This window comes from Bombus fervidus, chromosome 18, assembly GCF_041682495.2.
Source record: "Bombus fervidus isolate BK054 chromosome 18, iyBomFerv1, whole genome shotgun sequence".
NCBI lineage: Eukaryota > Metazoa > Arthropoda > Insecta > Hymenoptera > Apidae > Bombus > Bombus fervidus.
The window spans coordinates 967,951-984,632 of record NC_091534.1 but is presented as its reverse complement, the minus strand read 5'-3'; the positions used below and the strand labels follow the sequence as shown (position 1 = coordinate 984,632).

Below are 16,682 nucleotides of genomic sequence, written 5' to 3'. Positions count from 1 at the left end.
TAACAGAGGTGGTTCAATGAACTTAACACTCTGTTAATAGGTTAATATAACTTGTATTTTTAACAATAAATTAAATAATAATAAAAGCGTCACAAATTATTTAGCGATGAATACAGTTAATGCGTTACAGAAATTCGACTCGACTTTTGATATTTCTCGATATTCGTTAGACTTGGGGAGTTTATTCGTCAGAGCTCTCGATGTATGCAGTATGAATTTTCAAAACGGACTGATTGCTCTTAGATCAATTCTTTATCTTCTCGGGGAGACAACCCTCACTACGCTCGGATCATGCCACCGCTGATGCCGATGATCACGTTTGCCACCTTCTTTGTGTGTATGAAATAACGGACCGAAATCGATGTTTGTAGAACTCTCTCTTTGGTGATAAATATGCGTTCGTCCATACGTTGTATGTTTTTCATCGGGCAGATAAGACGATCCGTCTGCGACACCGTAGAACCGCGAGCGATGGTTAGAAATACTACTTATGCTAAGCCTCGTGGCGTAACAGTTTAGTTCTCGTTGTAAACTCAGTGGACACGTTTCCAGGCTTCTCATTTATCAAATTATATCCAAGTTGATAAGTGTCATACGTTTTACATAATAAGAAGGCGAATAAGGACAAAATTAAGTGCGTCTGTTACAAAATATTTGTGGTAATTATATTTTTAATAAATTTTTATAACTCTGTGTAAATTATAACGTGTCACATGTTAAATGCTAGTGAAACAGAAATCTTAGATTCCGTGATCAAGTAACGATCAATTTTAATTGGAATATCGTTAATTATAATTATTCTGGTTTCAGTATAAATGGCATTTAATTAAAATAAGATGTAGAATGTGTTGTTAGAATTTAATATTGTAAAAATAAAATAACAATGTGTGACAGAAAATCAAATTTTTGCAAATTTATCAGTTATTATTAGTAATTTTGTAATGAACAAAGATAATAATTAAATATATACAACTAGTATATTATTACTTTATTAGTTCATGAACTATAAATTAATAAAATATAGTACACTTTACATATTACTACTTCACAATCTTAAACTTTCAAAAGCAGATACATTATCCTATACTAAATATGTTATTTTGTCCGTGTAAAATATATTTAACTAGTCGGTTAATTAACACGTTCGTCGCCCAACGTGATTCGGCTAAGTTTCCTGCGGGGCCCAAATCCGACCGCCGGGTACGCAGAACGTAAATAGAGCGACAAGCAGGAATTCATCGTTTATCGCCTTCGATTCATTTTTTATCCCCTTCATTCATCGATAAAGAAAAGATTATTTATTTCTGAAATGAAGAAAGCGATATCTATCAAGCTAGAGTATTCCGAGGGATCTCATGGCAGATATCTCAGATCTTTCATTTAGTTGAGAAGCATACTTGTGAGATGTACATCAGTGATTTTTTCCTCCTCAAAATGTTCGGTAAACAGCGTGAAAGTATATTTGAAAGTGAGGAGAGTAGCGATGACGGAGTCTGTAACTATTTTTCGAAGTACCCAAAATCACCCCAAATGTGTTTGGAATGTTTTAACGAATACCATACGATATAGGATATATATAAATTAATATAATTAATAAAAAGTATGGTATAATGTGTTTTTAATATTTTTATGTTGTATATCCTATATATAATATCGTATATTTAATTAATTAACTCGAACAAGAAGAGCGTCACCATCCTTTGATGACGGGGCCCCCACGGAAGTATACGCGTCGCATAGATATGTGCGACGTGGCGACGAACGTGTTTTAATTGTTCAATTTTCAAAATACCGAGATTTATTTGAACTGACAATAAGTTTGAGATAATATTCCAGTGTTCAATCATCTGTAACTTATATTATATTAATTTTAACGATTTTGTACAATTATTTAAAAGGAAATATTATCTAAAAGCGATAATGTTTCCAAAAAATTCATATATCAATAAACTTTGACTTGGTTCGCAACAATGATAACAACGAACCTTCTATGCGAATTTTTTATCACATCTCTTGTCAGATATATAGTAAAGCATAGTATAATAGATCAAACGTGATAATTAACAGAATAAACTAAAATTTCGCAATAATGAAAATTACGGTAATTATAGACGAAAAAGTACACCTCCCCGATTTCAATGAGCTTGAAATTTGTTGCCAAGGTCAACACTTTGAACAATTTTTCTCATAGATGTAACTGCTATCGTGTTTACTATAAAAAATCTTATATTCAAAAACTTAGCATTTGCAAGAGAAACGCTGACCCCATATATCGTAAACGTTCCGCATATACTGGCAAACGTACTCTTGTCTACAGTTGAAAAAATAAGATAGTGCATGTTTATCATTATGTTACACGCAAAAGCATGTATATATGTCTCTTTTCCATTTCCTATATCTACATAATTACTAAAAAGTTCTTATATTCAAGATATTAGAAACACGTATTCTATGTTCCTGAACACAGACAACGATATTTATATATTGATGTTTAAGTATATTATTAACTATTACTTCTTAGCATACTCGTGTTTGTCTTTACTTTTACATTCTTGTATTTAGGATTACGTTGTAATAAATAGCGAAGTAAATTTATTCCCAATATTGTTGAAAAGTTATATTTGCCTAAATAGTTATTTCTCATGTATTATAAATTGCCAGCATTCTTATAGATTATACGTATATATATATATAATGAAGCAATTACGTAAGAAATAATGGCAGTTTTTATTTGCGTTTCTTGAAACAGCATCATCTTTGACACTTTTAAACATATCGTGTTTCATTAGATTAGCTGTACTACGTGTTTATTTTTTGTAGTTTAAGAGCATTTAATAAAATATACCCGTTTAGTATACAGACTTCAATAAATGGACCATACACGTTCGTATAATATTATTATATATTATCTATATCCATTATTTTATAGTTTCACTCGTATTCAAGTACACGATGCAAATGCGTAATGTTTTGTGTCATAGGGGTGATTAGTTTTTAATATAACTGGAATCCACAGTTATATAATATATATATATATTTATTTACACTAGCCTACAATAATTATTGCGTCGACAGAAATTGTTTGACTTCGTCGTGTCGGAAAGTACAATAATTGATTGATCCGACGGTTGATCGATTTGATGGGTAGAGTACCAAGAACTTCACTTTTGATATTTTTCGATATTCGTTGAATTCGCGATTTTATTCGCCAGGGTTTAAAATGTATGCGGTATGATTTCTGAAGAAAGACTAACCCGCCCTACGATAAATTTCTTGTCCTCTCGGGGAGACGACCCCCTCCGCGCTCGGATCACGCCACCGCTCGCGCTGATGATCACGTATGCCGACTTCTTTGTGTAATTAAAAAACGGATCGAATCGACGTTTCTGGAACTCGCGGCCGGGCGGCAACCATGCGCTTGTCACGTAAAATAATAAAAAAAACACAAAAAATAATAAAAAAAAAGACAGAATTTATTTCTTCACACTTGATTTACACTTGACTTCCGAACTCTAGGAGCGACTTTTTAAGACTGACGCTCTTACAATTCCACCTTTAAAAACTGATTTTTTTCTTTCTTTGTCATCCCTCAATATCCCCACTATCCACGCGTTTGTTAGCCGTTCTCGAACATTCGGCAAAAGGACCGTTGGGATATTGAGGGTTCATTGAGCACTTCGCCTCGCCGACATACACTGTCGCCGAGTGCGGCCGCATCTTTATTTCTATCATCAGCGGTTCCGAAGCGCGGCCCGGTCTTTGATGTAGATCGAGGTGTAGTTGATGTTACAAGTGCGGCCGCATCTTTATTTCTATCATCAGCGGTTCCGAAGCGCGGCCCGGTCTTTGATGTAGATCGAGGTGTAGTTGATGTTACACGCTCGTCGATACATTGTATGTTTCGTCGGGAAGATGAGACGATTCGTGTATGACGCTAGAGGACCGCGAGAGACGGTTAGAAACACGATCCATATCAAGCTTCGCGACGTAACAATCAGCGTCATTAAAAATTTTACGATTTAAGGAGTTCTGCATGGAACGAAATAAATGGTAATCCGAAGGCGCAAGATCAGGGCTGTATGGTGGATGAGACAACACATCCGAGTCTAGTTCCAATAATTTTTGGCGAGTGACCAAAGATTATCATGCTGGAAAACAACACCTTTACGATTTGCCAATTCTGGCCGCTTTTCTTGAACTGCACCGCTCAGTTTGGCGAGTCATTGAACTTACACGTTTGTAATCGTTTGGTTTCCTGATAAAAGTTCAAAGTACAGAATTCCTGTATAATCCCACCAAACTGACAGCATAATCTTTTTTGGCGAATCTCAACCTTTGGCTTCGTCTGGACTGGTTCATCTTGCATCACCTGTGATTTTTTTTCCGATTAACGTTGTTATAAACCATCCACTTTTGGTCGCCAGTAATCAGTCGTTTCAGAAATGGATCAATTTCGTTGCGTTTCACAAGCGAATCGCAGATGTTAATGCGTTACGTCAAATGAATTTCCTTAAGCTGATGAGGGACCCATAAACCGAGTTTCTTCACATAGCCAAGCTGTCTTAAGTTTTTTCAATGCATGTATGCGATACATTGAGCTTCTCTGCAATCTCACGCGTTGCGCTATGAGGATCTGAATCGTTAATGGCCTTGATATGGGTCTCATCAACTTCAATTGGACGGCCAGATCGTTGAGCATTTTTCAGTGAAAAATTACCAAAACGAAATTTGGCAAACCAATATTGACACTGCCTTTCTTTCAACGCTTCATTCCCATATACGGCACATAACTTCTTGTGTGCTTACGATGGGTTTCTTTTCAAAAATAATATTATAAAATATGTCTGAAATGCGCGTCTTATTCTTCCATTTTTAAATTGGAATAAAAACGAAACTAAATAACTAATCGATACAATTTTTTAACTAAATTAAAGGTGAAAGTCCAAACAATAAGAAAACAAATTAGGTGCTTTGAACACGTTGATAAAACAAAAGAATGTTAGTAGAGGGTTTGAAAAGTGTTTTAATGTGGAAAAGCAAATAATGTTACTTAAGCAATCGATAAGAAACATATGAAATACATAAAATATAACAGAACGATGGAAAATAAACTAAATATGTGAATGAATTATCAATTATCATAATGATATTGTCACGAAATGTCGTTACTTGTTCGAAATTGTATTTTGCTAGTTGCGAGTCTAATCAAAGTTGTGAAACAAAGTACTGTTGGTAAATTGAAATAGATGCACTTGAATACGATATAGCGACCGAAGTCGTTACGCTATATATACTGTTGATAATACACGATATGATAATTGCTCTACGAATGAAATTAATGTACCAATTGGCAATATTACAAAATATTTCACGACAATGAATTTGTTTGCATTCAAAATATAAAGTCATCCGAATGAAATTTTCAGCTATTCACTGTTTAATTTAGGGTGCTTGCATAGGTATTTTAATAAAAATGTTTATCGACATGTTGCAACAAAAATGGAATACGTAGGTATCTATAAGATATTTATGACCAATATCATTGCTCCATGCAGTATACTTTATATGTGGGAGATGAGTTTCGTAGAATATAGTTCTGCCGATTTTTCTCAAGGCAGTGGCAAAGTGAACGTTTTGTGCTAACAATTCCATGGACAAACGAATGTACTTTTATCAATACTTTTGCTAGTACTGGGATTTTTAATCGACACAACGAGCACATACCCTAAAGTAGACGTGTTACAGAAAATCCACGTCCTACAAGAAATACGAACAATCAAGTAAGATGCATCAACGTGTGGTATGGAATTCTTAATACGTGCCTTATGGATCCGTATTTCTTTCCCCACAATACTTTAAATGCTAAACGATATCCGTATTTTCTGGAATTCACATTACCCGATTTGCTACGTGATGTTCCATCAGAAACGCGAAACCATCTGAAATACGAGTACTATCAGCAGGATGGAGCACCGGCTTGCAACGCACGCGCCATACGGAGACACACATATTTAACATCAACTTGTAAAGAAAAATGGGTTAGGGTTTTCACATTTTCTTGCGGCCTTTTTTTAAAAATGGACTGTGAATAGAAACCCGTATTCTAGCAGATGACACGAAAGAACGAATTGAAAGGAGCTGTTTGAGTATGAATGCTGAATAAATGAACAGTGCCATGGGAAATTTCAGAAAACGAATGAAAAATTGCTTAGAACGTAGCGGTCAAATGTTTGAGTATTTGTTGTAAACGTTCAAAAATAGTTACAGTTGTCTGTAATGTAATTAGTTGAACTAATAATTCTTTGATACTTCCTTGTTAAGAACGATACGAAGGAAGGTAGTAGGGTTCTATTCAAAGAAAAACTGCACCGATCCATTTTTGTAAAAAATTGCACTGCACGATGATACAACATTCTTCCCTATAATCTTGTATAATATTAGTCATTGTAGTTAGAACTAATGCGCAGACTTTATCCTTCAGCTGGGAAATTAGTAGGATCGCCTCTTCCTATCCAATGACTTGGAAATAATCCGTTCAATGTATCTTGCCCCATTAATGCACAACGTGCAGGACATACATCTCGTTGGATCCACATTTTTCGAGGAATATTTAACGGGCAAATCTTCCAATAATATGCATAAAATTTCTCTTAGGAAACGTATATACTTTGATCCGGCCAGTGCTACATTCGTAAAATATGGCCCAATAATACAATTTACGAGTATACCAAACCGTACGTTAACACTTTGCTTTGTCGATGTTGACGATCGATTTATCTAAATCGACATTCACAAAATTTTAAATGACGATAAAAAGCATTGTCAGTGAACTTTAAAACTTTTGACCAACGGTGTGGATGAATTTTGTGCCTTTGGAGTATGCGCGACTATACGATGCTTGCCCGACTAATTCCATATTGCCTTCCAATTTCGCGATAGCATACTGACGGATCAATGTAGCTGCGATCAAAACTGTAATTTCGTTTCCATTGTTCGTCACTGTTTTACTTGGAATCGTTTTTTTACGTGAAAAGTTTCCAATTCGTCGAAATTGTTTAACAACATTATTGAAAGTATTACCAGACGGTTAGTTTCTATGAGGAAATCTCACCGTATATCATCGGTTGACACGTGCTACAATTACTCCAATTTCAGAATAAACTGATAACATATCTACTTTTTCTTCTTTTGTGTGCTTAATATCGGGGTTATACTATACGCTAACTAAATATGTATAATACTATAAAAATGACGCGGATAAATATTTGCAACAGCTAAATATTGACATTAGGTCGATGGTTGAATACTTCTCAACTGTTTACATTTCATGAAACTGTAGAATACAATCGTTTTAAGCGCCAATTCTGCTAAACGTAGCTAACATTTGTATAAGAAAATTTCGATTTCTTAATATTTAATTGTTTGAATTACAATATTTCAATCGAAAAACGTATTCACTTACGAAAAAGATAATGTACTCTTCTCTAAATCATTCACCCGTTACTTGAAACATGTTTCGTTACGAGGAACGATGACTACGATTATAAATTAAGATTTCAATATCAAATGAGTATCTTGGATTAATATCAGATCAATATCGTACTCTGCAGAAAAGAAATATACATGGTGATTCAATAAGAGTTAGCACTTGAACAGCTCCGTTGCTGCTGAAGTTATGAAGAAACTTTGTTAGCAAAAATTGTTTAGTATAAAGAGGTTTATAATGTGACAGTAATAATATTTATTATATATTTTTTAATATACTACGTCTCAATTCTCTATGATATATAATTGCATTTAAATAAATGCAGGTGCATTTAAAAACAATTATTACCGCCATATCAAAAACCTTTTCGAAATCGAACATTTTGCTAATAAAGGTTTCTCATAGCTCCAAAACAACGAAGCTATTAAAGTGACTGCCATTTTATCCATATCTGCAACATTAAAAGAAGAAAATGTTGGTTTTCAGTAAATGTAAGGTTAAAATGTACATTCTGACAGATATAACACGACACCGATTATCCATGCGCATAATGAAGCAATGATTAAGCAATTTCCTTGTATTACATACGAACATATAGTAACTGGTTTAATGTACAACATATAACAGTTCCACGAGACAATACGTGTATCACCGTGTGAAACAGTGAAAGATACGCGTATGAGATACATTTGAGAATGAGATATAATCTCATTTGTTCTTGTATCGAACATTTGTTTCGATCATTTTTCAGTTGAGAGCAACTTCTCCTCTCAAGCATCCGTTTTGGATGAAAATCTATTCTTCGAGGAATGGACAAGTTTAAAGTTTCGTCTATTTGGACGTTATACGAATGAACTAAGAGGAAAAACGAGTGAAAAGAGAACATTATTATGAGCGGATACTGACCTACAATCACGCGTGAAAATTTAACGTTTCAACAGGATAACGCAACAGGTTTATGCAACAAAACATGTAAGAGACTAGATTGGGAAAGGAATAAGTACTTTAGAATTGTTAAAGAGATCACCGAATGTCATTATAATTGAAAATAATTGAGTAGAATTAGTAAAAGTGGGTAAAATTTCGTTGAAGATATATTAAGACGCAAAATATATCTTCCTCAAATCATATCTTGACAATTATGCAGAGCAAAGAAGGAAGCCTAAAATATTAAGAGCCATTACTTTACATACATATATCATAATTTCTTGCTGGCATTTAATAGTTTGCTATTTTTGTTGTTCAACTTTTTATAATAACGGATTCAGCGCTAAAACTTATCACCTATCAAAATTAGATGCACATTCATGGAATTTATGGAACAAACGATGCCGAAGGATGGATACGATACAATGAAACTCCATTTACATGAACTCTGTTTGAACAAACGAAATTTTAGTAGCGTCTGATTAACTGAACTTTAGCCGAGTTCTTATTATCTGAACTGTCGCTGAGCGTCGATCCACTTGTACGAATGTCTCGCAGTAAGATGTAAACAGTACTGGCACGCGTTATGTGACGCATTCTCATCTTCGTAATCGATACAAATTTGCAACGTTACGTATTTGAGAGCAAATGTCTCCTGGATTCACCTTGCACGAACATGGACTGCTACTAACTGAACGAAAAATCATAGGCGGACTCGTATTAACACTAGAACCACCGATAGTTAACACGAAGCTATTACTACCAAAAGCAATGAAAATGACTGGTCTTTAAAAAATACGTAATAATAGAATATTTTTATAGTGATTGATTTATTATTTTCTTACAGAAGGAATTCAATGTTACGTAGTACATTTTCGGTATTATTGATCCATCTGGGAGCATGATCCCTAAACGAGAGTTGACAAATTTATAAAATTGTAGGACCAGTCATTTTGGCTTATGTGGTATTTCTAGTGTTGGCATCTAGCGCTCTAGCGATCGATCTGGAATTTTCCTGATAACTGATATCATCATATCGAATGTTGCGCAGTAAAAATTTGAAAAACGTGTGGCAAGTTGTACAAAACGAGGAAACTGGTTAATTGGGGTTCGATAAACAGATTGCAGGGCTTTTAGGCTTTGACAAGTACCAGTCATTTGACTGGTGTTGGTATAAGTAGCTTCGATACAAAATTATTTTGAGTTTGAATACATAAGAAACAAAATAAAATTCATTGTATTATTCTTTTAGTTATCGTTGCAAAAGTCATTACATCATTGTGGAAAAAATATGATATGAAGTAGAAATTCTAAAATAAAATTGTAAAATCAGTCAATTTGATTGGTGTGTTAGTTCTAGTGTTAAGCGAACGACCTGGTCATATGGATCAACCTAACCCCGACAGGTTTATATAAACCTAGTTTTACCGTACCATGTATTTGCCGTGTGAATAACACGATTTGTTCCAATGTTTCGTCTGCTGATACTTTTCATAGGAAAAGTATAGCTAGCGGCCGAGGATCTTAGGATACAGGAAATCAGTATCGCGGTACTATATCTGTCGAGAATCGTCGTGCGAACGCTTCCATTGGTATGCGTTACTATACGTATATTCAGTATCTGTTATACGCGTATTGCGATATACGACACGTATCGTCGCGTGAAATCCGCCTTTATGGTGTAAGATGCTTACATATATATAGCGCGATCCTTAGAAAGTGATCGATTAGATTTCCTCCAAAATGAGAAGAAAAGTGTTTTGTTTCAAAACCAAAAGTCTAACTGATCTCAAAGCCAACCTAATTTTAAAGTGCGATTCTTAATTTTCTGCAAAGGGACATTAAGGACTTGCATCTGAAGCTGCTTAATTCCAAAGATACTTCAATATGAATTTCATTAAAATTCAGTGAATACGAGTAATCATAACAGCACTGCGTTGTCTTTCCTTGTCTTTCATCCGATAAGTTTTACGAGATTAAAGTTAAAATATCTTTTAAGCTAATCATTTTTCGACACAAGTACTTTAATACTTTTTTTGTAGAGAATTAAAAAGTGCATGGAATGGTGTCAATGCATCTTGATTAGAATTTTTGAATAAGCTACAGTTTGGAAGATCAAAATGAGACACCCTATATAAATACTTACGTATAAATTTACGATTATGATATATAGAAATGGCAGACTTTGCTTTAGACAACGATTTGCCTTTAAATAAGCGCATAATTAGGTCCAAATTTTTTGGCTGATAAGCAAAAGTATTCTTTTAATTAATATCTGAAACATCTGAAATAACATATTTAAAGTAACCGGGAGAGAAACATTGAAGATTTCTATCGCGTGCAACTTTACTGGTCTCCATTTCGAGTTTATTGAAACAGCAAATCGTGCAAATTTGCTTGACTGAAACATAGAAGCGGTATAGAGAAAGAGATGGAATTCATTCAAGCTAAAAGTGGAAACCGACATCCACGAGGAAAAGGACCAATTCCGTGGAATATCGCGATGATTATTATAAAAGCGACCATTACCGTGCCAGGTTGTTAAAATTTTACTCAACCGTATCTGCATTTGCAATACGTTTCTGTTACCGATCTTCTGACCGAATGAACACAGACGTTTCTTTCCATTATTTTACTTAACGTTATGGCTAAAACGTACAACTTAATAATATTTCATGCCATGAAAAATATCGTTCATTTTCCAAATGATTTCTAAAGGATTCAATTTCAAGGATATAATTCTACATAAATTTTAATTACCTCTTTCGCTTGTTTTACGTTATAAACATTTCAATCGATTAATCGTACGTTGTACTTTACAGAATTCATGCATTAAGATCCCACTTTCTCGATTATTAACAAAAGTTGGCTCTTATTCAAATAACACGCTAGAACGTTACAAAGAAGATACAGAACAGGACCAAGAAGCTTAAAAAGAAAACATGCGATGGACATCCTCGTTGCAACGACAAACCAATAAAAAGTGGATAGCTAGCTCCGATGGAAAGCTAAATGAGCGAATAAATGAAAGTGCGTGCATAGTGTAACATAGTGTAAATGCACCTAAGGAGGGAAGTAAATAAAGAAGAAAAGAAAATATATTAATACATTAATTATTAATAGCAGTATATTACATAATTGGAGCATATAACTTGCTGTATCGTCAGATCGCATTTACATTAATTACATTGGTGGAGTTTATCATCCGTTCGCGGACTGTACGAAGAAAGTGGCTGAGAAAATTTTCCTCAGACTTTTGGAAAGGAGATAGTGGAAAGTGTGAAAAAGTCTGGTCGGAGAAGGTGGTTGTACGTTACTACGTTTCCTCGGCTGGTAGTGTTATTTATTGTTCGACCCGATGAATGTCATTTAAAATTTCGATATAAATTAATTTAAGGGGGCAAAGGGGTTTGCAGGGTAGCGCAGTGGGACGGGGCGTAATGGCTCGGAAAATGAAGTTCTTGTAGCCCGGCTGAGAGAGAATCTCACCCCCTCTATTTCACTCTTCCGCTTTTATCCTTAGCCGCTTCCGTCTCTGCGGCAAAGCAACCCTCCAGCTACTGTTCCTCTCCTCTTCGGGATTCCCTTCTTCGGCTGCTCTGCTCCTCTATCGCCGCTCGCCCGAGATCCTATCCCTCCCCGAGCATTCGACTCGCCGCGTTCTTTCCTCGTTTCTCTTCGTCTGCCCTCCTCCCAGAGACTCGACATTGCCTGCTGAAATTTCCTTTCGCCTTCCCCTCGCCAGCCTTCCATCTACGTTCAGCCAGCCACTCCGCTTTGCTATTATCTTAAGTAAACAGGCTACCTGTGCGCTCGGGAATTCCAGATAAAGTCACATGTTATCAAAATCCTGACGGTGCTTCAAGCGGGCCGCTGCGTTTGCATCGTACCGCCGCCACTTCCGCCCCGCGTTCTGCCGCGTTCTGCCGCCCTTTACGAGCTAGACACGATCTCGTTAATTCCGTTAAGTCGCGGCCTTACGTTAATACGAACCGGAAGATGGAACAATTGAGCCCGATTGCCAGAGACGTTTCAATGTCGCCGGTAATTTTTCATCCCGGAAACATACTGTCCCAGAAGTACGCATATAACATCGGCCGTAATGGCAGCTCTGTTCGCTTACAGCAGGGCTTCTCAAACTATGGATCGCCTGATAGAATTGCAAATTTCCCCAACTTGCACACCAGTCAAATGAAAAATGTCAATCGTCTGTCGTCAAAGGACCAAGAACAATTCACCGAGTTATTAATCAACTTACTCGTAAAACACGATTCGAATTGGGGCAGAATTTCCAGCAATTTCTAAAATGGCATATCTATCGCAAAACGACCTCTTCGTCACTGGCGATTCTAAGATCAAGATACCGATTGTCCCTGAGAAACGTTGAAGATGTGCTGTTGAAGCTGAGGACGAGATTTAGTTTTTTAAACAGGGACAGTTATCTTATCAATATGGCGTGGTTTTCTCTTAATAAGTTTAGATTTAGGCAGTATAATATATCGAATCTTTTTACAAACTGTTTGAGATTATTGATTATACTAGTATATAGTTTGGTATATGTTGGCACATTTTTTAAGCGCATATAAAATACAAATTCACAAGCAACGACTGAACTTGGTTTACAAATATCTATATTTACAAAGCGTATCTCGAATCATTCACTCTCCTTTCCTTGCACACTCCGAATTACTCCGACTAATAATTATCCTGCTTAATGCATCCTTTTATGATCACGAAGACTCCCTTTGGTCTGCTTATATCCTGCCTTCTCCTTTTCTTTTCTTTTGCAGCTTCTCCAGCTATCCCGCAATCCCTCTATCCTGTCTTCCGCTCACTACATCTTCCAACCTGACACCTCTTTCGGTTTCCCTGCAGCCCCTTGTTAAGTGTTCTAGGTTCCCAAATCTATCCCCACATAAATCACTTCTTTCTTCCCCCTCTTTCCAGTATGTACTTATCTCACTTAATTATTAATTATTATTTTTTAGTACATTGAAATGTAACTGTACGTTATTGATCTGACGCTTATCGCATCGCGCGCGTCATCTTTACGGAGAAGCAAATTAAGTAGTGTATCGTCGCATACGCAAAAGCAGCACAACAGATAAGCCATTATTCTCGGCGAAATTGCACAGTTTGCCTGGATAGGCAAATTACAGAGTTTGCCAGTAACATGCTATGTAAGTCGCTTTCCTTACCCGTTTAACCCTCGCCAAGTCGTCAAGAACAAGCTAAATACCGCTATTCTGAGAATCAAATTTCACATCCGTGAATGTCAGATGCTATTACTATCGTATCGTAATTCCCTTGTCTTCTGTCGCACCCTTCGCGATTTCCATGAAAACGTCGTTTGGGGAAAGATGTAACCCTTCGTTAATTATATTAGGCCATAAACGAAAGACACGAAATCATTTGGAACAAATGATGCTCGAGATAAACAATATTCAAGTCATGTATTTTCACTTTTCTACTTGTATTTACGAACGTATCCGTCTACCTAATTCTAATCATTTTCTCAGTTGTTTAGATACAAACATATACACATTTTATGATCTGTTTACGTTATTACGTATTACGTTACATTCTATATAATTTATTTCTAACCACTCTTAGTCCTGTATAATTCTCTTTCATGGATCGCTTAACCTCAAAATACAGGAAGCGTGCAAAATCTTGGAGACATGTCAGCAAGAGAATTAGTGGCACCTTTCATGTTATTTTATCTTTAAGAAATTGTTTCCAAAACTAAAAAGCATAGTACACACGGTATTTAACGATTACTGTAATATTATCAAATTTTTAATGACATCTAATGACAAATTTTCTTCTCATTTTAACTTATGACGGAATAATACCGACTGAAAAGATCGTTAATAGCGACTGTGTAAGATAGAATAAGCAAATAAACGACACACATTTTTGTTTCATTAAAAATAATTTAACTTTCGCGTTAATCCCAAGTTTGGACTACCCTTAATCGCGAAGATCCCAACAACAGTTAAATCTTTATGAAAAAATGACGAAGATATTGTAAATTCACGCAACAATTTATAACTTATAAATCTTTGTAAATTATCTTCCCGTTAATTCGATAATGTCGATTCCGCGAACGTGGCGATTTCAACGTTAACAGGGTATTGGAGCGGAAAATAATATAGTCGTATATAATCTATTACAAGCAGAAGAAATTACATTGTCAAATGTAAAAATATACAAAATATAGTGCTCAGAAATGATTGTATCACGGTCTAACGAAAAGTATCGTAATTACTCGAATAAACGGAAAGTTCATGTTCTACGGATATAAACCGAGAAATCCCTTGTTTCCATTGTAAGTTTTAAAACTTATTTATAAATTTTTGCTTATATTTACACGAGCATTTATTTATCTATACATTTACGGATTTACAATTTACCGGTACACGATACACAAATTGAAGCAATAAATAGAAAACTTGCTCCGTTGAGAAGTAGAATACAATCGTGAATTTTACGAATGTACGTATTCTCGGCGGTCTCCAAGGAGCTCATGTTATAGTATTCGAATACGTTGTATCGTACTGAAATATATGATAGCAATTTGAAACATTTGTGGTAGAAGCGAATAATGCTCGTTCGCCTGTAACTTTGGAACAAATGATTCTTTGATCAATATTTATTCAGCATTTCTTATCACACGAGGAAGAATTTTGATTGTATGTAGTATTTTATATAGAAACATACCGAGGATTTTTCTACGCAAAAGAAGATAAAATGTGTGCAAGTAGGCAAGTTATATTTGGTAAATTTCACGCAATTCACTGCAATCGTTAGCGCAAAGAAAATTAAAAATTTCGAGCAAACGGAACTGCGACTCCTGCTTTCTGTCTGTGCAAATTTCATTCAGGCTGAAGCTCTGCGAGATTTTCTTGTATTTAAATTTATATTTAACCGCCTGTAAACATTTTCTGAAATGAAAGTTTGCTACGTGAAGAAGTGTGCGCCCCTCTGATTGAACTGAAATTTATACATAGGGCATAGTTAGTGTACCGAGAAGTTAGTTAAAACCGGCTTATGTAACAAGAACGGAAGCTTTTTGCATGCGATCTCTTCCAACCTTTAAACTCACCCCAACATGTTATAAAAGCTCTTTGTTGCGTAAATTAATGCACACGAACCGCGCACCGCGCACCCGCACCAGATTTTAAAAACCTGGCATCGAACAGAAGTCTCGAGATGAATTTTTAAAAGTGAAATTGAATTTTTCCGCTGTAATGCACGCGTAGAAAATATTTCTTTGTGCTCGTATCTCGGCACACGAAAAGTTGATGCTTAATATTATTCGACCCGAGCCTTTTACTCGTGGCGTTCGTCGAAATTACTCCACCGAAGAAATGACAAATATTCATACTACTATACTCGATATTTTTCATTTTATCCCATTCTGTCGTTTTCGTTCACGTTGCTGTCATTATCCATTGACATTGCTACAAAGATGCAATTTACTAACGAACCAGTGATACTTTATGAATTCGTTGTTCCGTATTCTCCGGTGTTGTCCTCGGTACACTATGTTCTTTAACGTCTACCACGGAAAGAAGTCTAGCAGCTTTAGATCTGATGAGCGTGGTGGCCATAGAAATTCTCCACCGCGATCAATCCATCGTTTGGGAAATTGCCTGTCTTGCATTTTCCTTGCTACGTATACGTAATCTGCAGGACAGCATATAAATCTTTGACGATATTGAATCTTCAACTTGATATTACATATTACGTGAAGCAAACCTTTTAACGAACAAAGCGAGACTATTCGTTAATTGTTAGGTTTAAAGGTAGTAAATACCTTTTTACATAAAAGTAAGTAGTTCTTTAAACGACGTCCTTAGTTAGACGGGAAGCCGCACCGCTTCAGCAAGTCATAAGTATTCTCAGGGTGTCTAGGCACGCCGCATGAAACCAAGAATCGTCGGTATGTGGCTCGTGTGTCCCAGTATGGCCGCCACAATCAGAGTGGCACGCGCTCTCATACCCCGGTCCATCTACTCCCAGCAGCGAACCTACCTCCGGCAACTAACCCCGAACACCGACTCCTAGTCAGGCAGTTCAGTGATTTCCGAGAACACATTCTCACCTATTTCTCCGGTCACTGTTACCGTGCGTGAATATTCGAAACATTGCTAGTAAGATTATCGCGACACACGCTTTAATTACTCAATAACATGTACCTGCAGCCTCGATCACATCGCGTTGCACCAGGAATCTCGCATCTATCTCTTCATTTGGTACACAA

The 16,682-nt window shown here is 36.0% G+C and overlaps 1 protein-coding gene across 2 annotated transcripts in view; it reads left to right on the top strand.

Moving 5' to 3' along the window:
• Positions 1 to 549: 549 nt before the first annotated feature.
• Positions 550 to 16,682, top strand: part of LOC139996497 (luciferin 4-monooxygenase) — a 36,536-nt gene continuing 20,403 nt past the window's right edge. The window contains exon 1 of one of the 2 annotated variants that reach the window (XM_072020867.1): positions 550 to 659. The gene's annotated coding sequence lies outside the window, so the exon portion shown is untranslated. Of the gene's footprint in view, positions 660 to 13,473; positions 13,484 to 16,682 lie in introns of those variants that run through there. The other variant, XM_072020868.1, reaches the window with a different exon arrangement.